Source organism: Eurosta solidaginis, chromosome 5, assembly GCF_040869045.1.
Source record: "Eurosta solidaginis isolate ZX-2024a chromosome 5, ASM4086904v1, whole genome shotgun sequence".
NCBI lineage: Eukaryota > Metazoa > Arthropoda > Insecta > Diptera > Tephritidae > Eurosta > Eurosta solidaginis.
The window spans coordinates 2732640-2738639 of NC_090323.1; positions in this window are offsets into that span (position 1 = coordinate 2732640).

Below are 6000 nucleotides of genomic sequence, written 5' to 3' on the forward strand. Positions count from 1 at the left end.
GCAGGAGAGCGGGTTCGAATCCCATTCGCGGGAGAAAAGGAAATATAATCAAAATAGCTGCCCTTACCCGTCCCGATGTCACGTTGTTTAAATTTTTCCCAAGAGTAATTTGTTTAGCGAAACTTACTAAAAATTGCTACTGCTATTTTAATGTTCGCAGCTGTAAATGTGCTTACATACAAATGTATGTACATAAACCCAGCTTTTTGCCCTAATGAAATATTTTTGTAGTATAACTAAATTAGCTATTATTTTATTCTAGAACATTTTTCCTGTTGATAATTTTATTTACCTACTTGCTTTTAAGCGTAGCTGATAAAATTTTGCTAATAAACATTTAAAGCTCATAAAGTTTAGATAGTTATCAGGAAGAATGATGTTAATAAGATATTTTTTTCACACTGCAGTAATAGTATAGCCTTTCATATCGAGGATCCCAGGTATATATATATTTCGGAACTCGTAACATCAATTGCGGCCGCCGTGATGTTGTAGTAGCGTGCTCCGCCTACCACACCGGAGATCCTGGGATCAAGCCCAGGCAAGAAATTTCCCCTAAGCGGGGTCGCCTCTCGACAGTGAAACACTTCGAGTGTATTTCTGCCATGAAAGGCCTCTCAGTGAAGACTCATTTGCCTTACAGATGCCGTTCAGAGTCGGCATCAAATATGTAGGTCCCAGCCCGTCAATTTTTAGGAAAATCTAAAAGGGAGCACGACGCAGAAGCACGGCCTAAAATCTCTTCGGAAGTTATCGCGCCTTGCATTTTTTATTTAACATCAAAAAACCTAAAAAAATTTAAAAACAGTGTCGCGCCTTCGCAGTGGAAAGTCAATACCCTCAAATTTAGTTTCACCTTTAAAAGCTTTGGAATCAGCACTTAAAATTCAGTATATGCTAAATTGTAGGAAAATGGTTAGGTATATATCATACTGGAATTGGAATATAATCTCTGCCCTAAAAGCAGTTGGAGCTAATATGGCATACATTTCGTGAAAACTTTTCTACCTAGTACTGTTTTTTCAGCATTGACGATATGTAAGCACATAAGTAAACATTTTTTTAATCAAAGTTTTTCCCATACAATAAGGTTTGACAAGTCCGGCAACAACTGTATAGAGACAATGCAATGAGGAATCCATATATTCGCATTAGAACTTTCTAAACATTTCATGAACTTTGTTCACCTATTCATTTCGGTATATTTTTTGGATAATTTCAAGACTATTTCGTGATCATTTCGGTATCATTTGACAGTTGTTTTCGGAACTATTTTCTGCAACATTTAAATCGCACCTGGCATACATATTTCGTTTTATTTGGGATAGTTTCAATATTGTTTCGGGTTGAATACGAGACTCTTTCAAGTTCATTTTGAGGTTATACCGGAACTTTTTCGTGACCCTCTCATAGTTGTAATTGTGGTAATTGCTGGATCTTTTCACTACAAGTTAAAGACTGTATTGGAATGAGTTTGGGTTTTGAAACGTTTTGAAAGTATTGCTCTATACTTTCTTGAGGTTTTAACGCTTATGAATCATAAGATCTTTTATACAGGTTGTAAAAAAATTCTTGTCATATTAAGGAGCTGAAATGTTTGTTGAGCTGTTGTTTCGTTTGACTTAAATAAATGACTGATTTCCGAATTGGCTTGGACAGTGAAACATTATACCAGCAATATTTTATTTTTGCTATGCAACCAACCTAATTCATAAACTTTACTGACAACTAAACTCTAAAAATATTCAACTCCTTATATACGAATAATAATTTGTCATTAAAAGTATTGTGCGAATATTTAAACGCTGTTTTGGTCATTTCTACCCAACCCAAAAAAAAAAAACAAGAAGCAATAAATTACTCTTAAAATATATGTGTAAATTCGCATTTGGGATTCAATTCAATTCAAAGGAATTTAGATATTTAAGACACTTTAGAAGCTTATTGAAATTCCACAAAAATTATATTCATGACGTCACAAAATACACTTTTTGCCTACCAACGCATGATTAGACTACAAACAATCTCAATACGAAATAAATTTAATTTAAGCTACAATTAGTTTATATCCAGTGCAACAAGTTTTATTAAGGAAAATTAAGCTACGGTAGGGAGTGCTAATTATTATGCAAATTTTGAAATATCAAAATTTTAGGCTTGGTTTCTTAGAGCGAGTTTCAACTCCAGTTAAAGTTGGCGTGATTTTTAATCTCCCGCTCTCACCGCTTAAACTGTAGTAAACTTTAATTATAGTTTAAGCTCATACTAAAAACCGGGCGTTGGTGTTACCGGAACAAATGCTTCATATAGAGAATATTCTCGAGTTTTCGTTTGCTATTTACATACTAACTTAATTTTTCACGCATTAGCCACATTTCTAAATATTATTTACCACTAAATTCACATTTGTCACAAAAGTAAATAATTACTCAGCTTGGAGAAGATTGAAGAAAAAAAAAATATATACGAATAGCATTTAATTGAATAATAAGCACATGAACTGAGAACTCAACATTATGGTATTTTTATTTTGTATGTACTTTTCCATTTGTTTATTATAGAACAAGAAATTTTTGCGCAGTTAAGTTAGTCGAATCCGAATTTCACAATTTTCAAGGTCACAGTCTGGGCGCGCCATTATGATCCAATTTTTTCTGACTGTTTTTCGTAAAATTGCAAAAAAAAGGATTCATGCATGTTTCACTTTCTTTATCTTACAAACGAGTAAAAGTAACGCGAGTTTCCTAAACATGAGCAATATCGAGTTATGGATCAGAAAAATTCACATTGCATTGAAATTGAAATCGAAGTTTTCAAAATGTTTGGTCGGTCTGAATGTTTGTTCACACATCATCTATTGCCGAAATCTTGCTTAAAGTTTAAAGCCGATTTTACTGAATGAAGTGAATTAAAAACAAGAATATACAGAAAAATTATTCGTGTTAAGTTCACAAAAATTTACTTCTGCGAAAATTTTAACATAGGACAAAAATTAATAAAGAAATAATATTAAGGGCAGTGTTCAAGTATTTTTTTCCAATAAAGAAGAACAACAATAAAGCGCCAAGATAGGTTAGGTTAGGTTGAACTGGCCGGTTCATGAGGATTTCACATAGACTGAATAAGTCCGTAGTGTTACCAGAAGTTTGTTTTAACGACCAAACTGAAAAACTCTATCAAAAACCAGGACCTATGTTATAAAATAACTCCGTCCTCTTGGCAAATACTAGGAGCTTCCTAGGACTAGCGCCAGGACTCTACATATACATAAAAACAACTGGGAAAATATCGACCAATTGCCAATCCTCATCCAGCTGCACTACACAACGAGACACTTTTTTGCCTATTTGATCAACTTTGTGGCTGGTTGCCGGGTCACGTAGTGCTGCTTCCGCTAGGTGTGTGCAGAATTGGACATTTCGAATATATTTTTATTTAGATAATTATTGGAATAAAAATGTATCTTAAAAATTATTCAAAAATAAGTTATTCATGAATAAATTATCATTGAACACATTTTTTTATTTAATGTTCCCTTTCGACCGTCTAGACATTTTCAACCGCTTCATATATGCACACGCAGATCGAATTTTGAAATGCACGAACCTCTTCGTTGTCTGTGTACTGACTTCAATAAGCACTGCAAAAATATTGATACGTGTGACACACTCTACGTAATAAAAAAATATCTGATGACTACATTAAATACGCAATGATTTGGGTGGGTGGCTTGGAATCACGTCCTTTCCAACCTCCCACTCTTATCACGAGCTCCAGTAACTTTGGGCGGGTGGCTTGGAATTCCAACCTCCCACACATCGCAGCCCTACTGGTTATGTGTCAAATATACATCAGTTGCTCGAAATCACGTCCATTCCGACAGCACTAATAATCAATTCCCGTTGCTTGGCATCACAGTCCATCCCAACAACTGATTTAATAATGTATATACAAATTTTATAATATAATTTTTTTCAATTTGTATGCTTTTGTAATTTATCTGTAATCCGTATTATATTTAGTCTGATTAATTGTTAAATTTGTAGACTACTAAATAATTAAAGAAATAAATAAAGAAATAAATAAATAATTTATCATTGTTCAACTATATGGTACAACAACAAAATATGTTAGTTCAGATTGTCAAAATCTGTGTATTGGTCTTAGGCGAATGTAATAGAAACGTCAATTGTTGTGTCAAGCATTGCAACATTGTAGTCGACAAACAAATAAATATGTAAATAAATTTTTACGCAGAACATCTTTCTACGCTAGCGGCCTTCGATCGCTCTTTCAAAAATAAAACCCTGAGTGGATCCACGAAAACTAAATAAAACCAGTATTCAGTTTGGTAGATAGAGTTTGTCTAGTTAATGACACCCACGCCCATTTAGTCCTGATGATCAAGCGTGTATATTTTCTTGGCAACGCTGTGGGTGGCCGTCAAATACTGTACAATATCCAAATCGTCGAGAAATGATTACAGCTTGTAGCAGCAAGTTTAAAAGCTGGTGAAGTCGTTTGGTTTGGTTGGGAATTAGCAAACATTTTACATCAAAGCAGGGCATTGAAGATTTGAATGTTCATATAAGTATTCGATGCGGATCGACTTATATATGGAGAATCAGCAACGACCCCCGCATTATTATGCAATGCTGTATCGGTTGATGAAAATGGTGAATTGAAAAAATTGCAGAAAATTCATGGAGTGGTGAAAAACATGCAAACAAAATACGTACACATATATTAAATATATTGTGTACGATTTTCAAGTTATGCGAAATAAATTACTGCAATTCTATAAATGTTTATTCCCCTTTTTTATTGGGTAATTTTATCGACAGCATGAATGATTGCGTTTCAAGCCTTTAGGAGCTTGGAAAAATGGACCACTTCCTGGTTGGAATCGTTTTCCACATATCACACACTTGGACATGTTTCTTTTTTTCCTTTTATTTATATTACAATTGTTAATTTGTACATATCAAAATTGAAAATGAATTTATTTAATTTTCAAAACAGACACAAACCACGTCAAAAACTTAAATGAAAACGACAGTTTGTTGGTAGTTTTTATAACCTTTGTTTGCGTTTTGCATTCTCAATTTCCTTTTGACAATCTCATCGACCATGCAATGAAAAAGATAAAATCAGCGGATGAGATGAGCCAACCATATTGTTACGAATATTAGCAAAACTAAGGGGTGTTGCCATCTCTAAGCCAATGCTAAGCAGCGCCTTGCATACACATCCATAGATCAATTATTATGTATCTATGTATCTACATAAACGAATCTATCATTATGTCTACACATATGTAGGTACACGCAGCTGAGAGCAACGCACAAGCACATGCAGATATCTTATCTGAAATGCTCCTAAAGGTATGCAATTGTGATTGTGGAAGTGTCGCTCACACATACAAACGCATGGGGTATGAAAGAAGCGATAAAAATTATACATCTGTAGTTGTAGCTGAGAAATTTATAACTAAGTAAATTCTGGAAGCGCGTAGAAGATGCCACGAGGAAATCACAGAGTATAATAGCATCAGCGGTAGAGGCGCTATGGGCAGTTTCGATTAAGACGCTATCTAGCGAGCAATAGCAGTATTATTTTGAAAATTAGTTCATTTGAGCTATCAATCAAAAAAGTATAATTGTTATTGTGAAGTACTTTAATAAGGCCATTTTTCCATTATTCAATATTGGAGTTATTTATTCAACAGTTTAGCGATACGAACGTTGGCAGAAAATTGCAAATAAGGGCAATTGCAGCAAATTCGTTACAATTTTATTGAGCCATGTAATTTATTTTGGAATAATTTTTCGATTGAATTTTTTTTTTTTTTTTTCAAAAACGCATAGTGTGCTCATTTAAATATGAAAATATTTTTCATGTTAACTGAAAGAAAACAAGTGTTTCTTTTTTATTTATTTATTAATTGGAAAACCCAACAGAATAATTTATTTATCACTCAAACAAAACTTCTTTAAATAA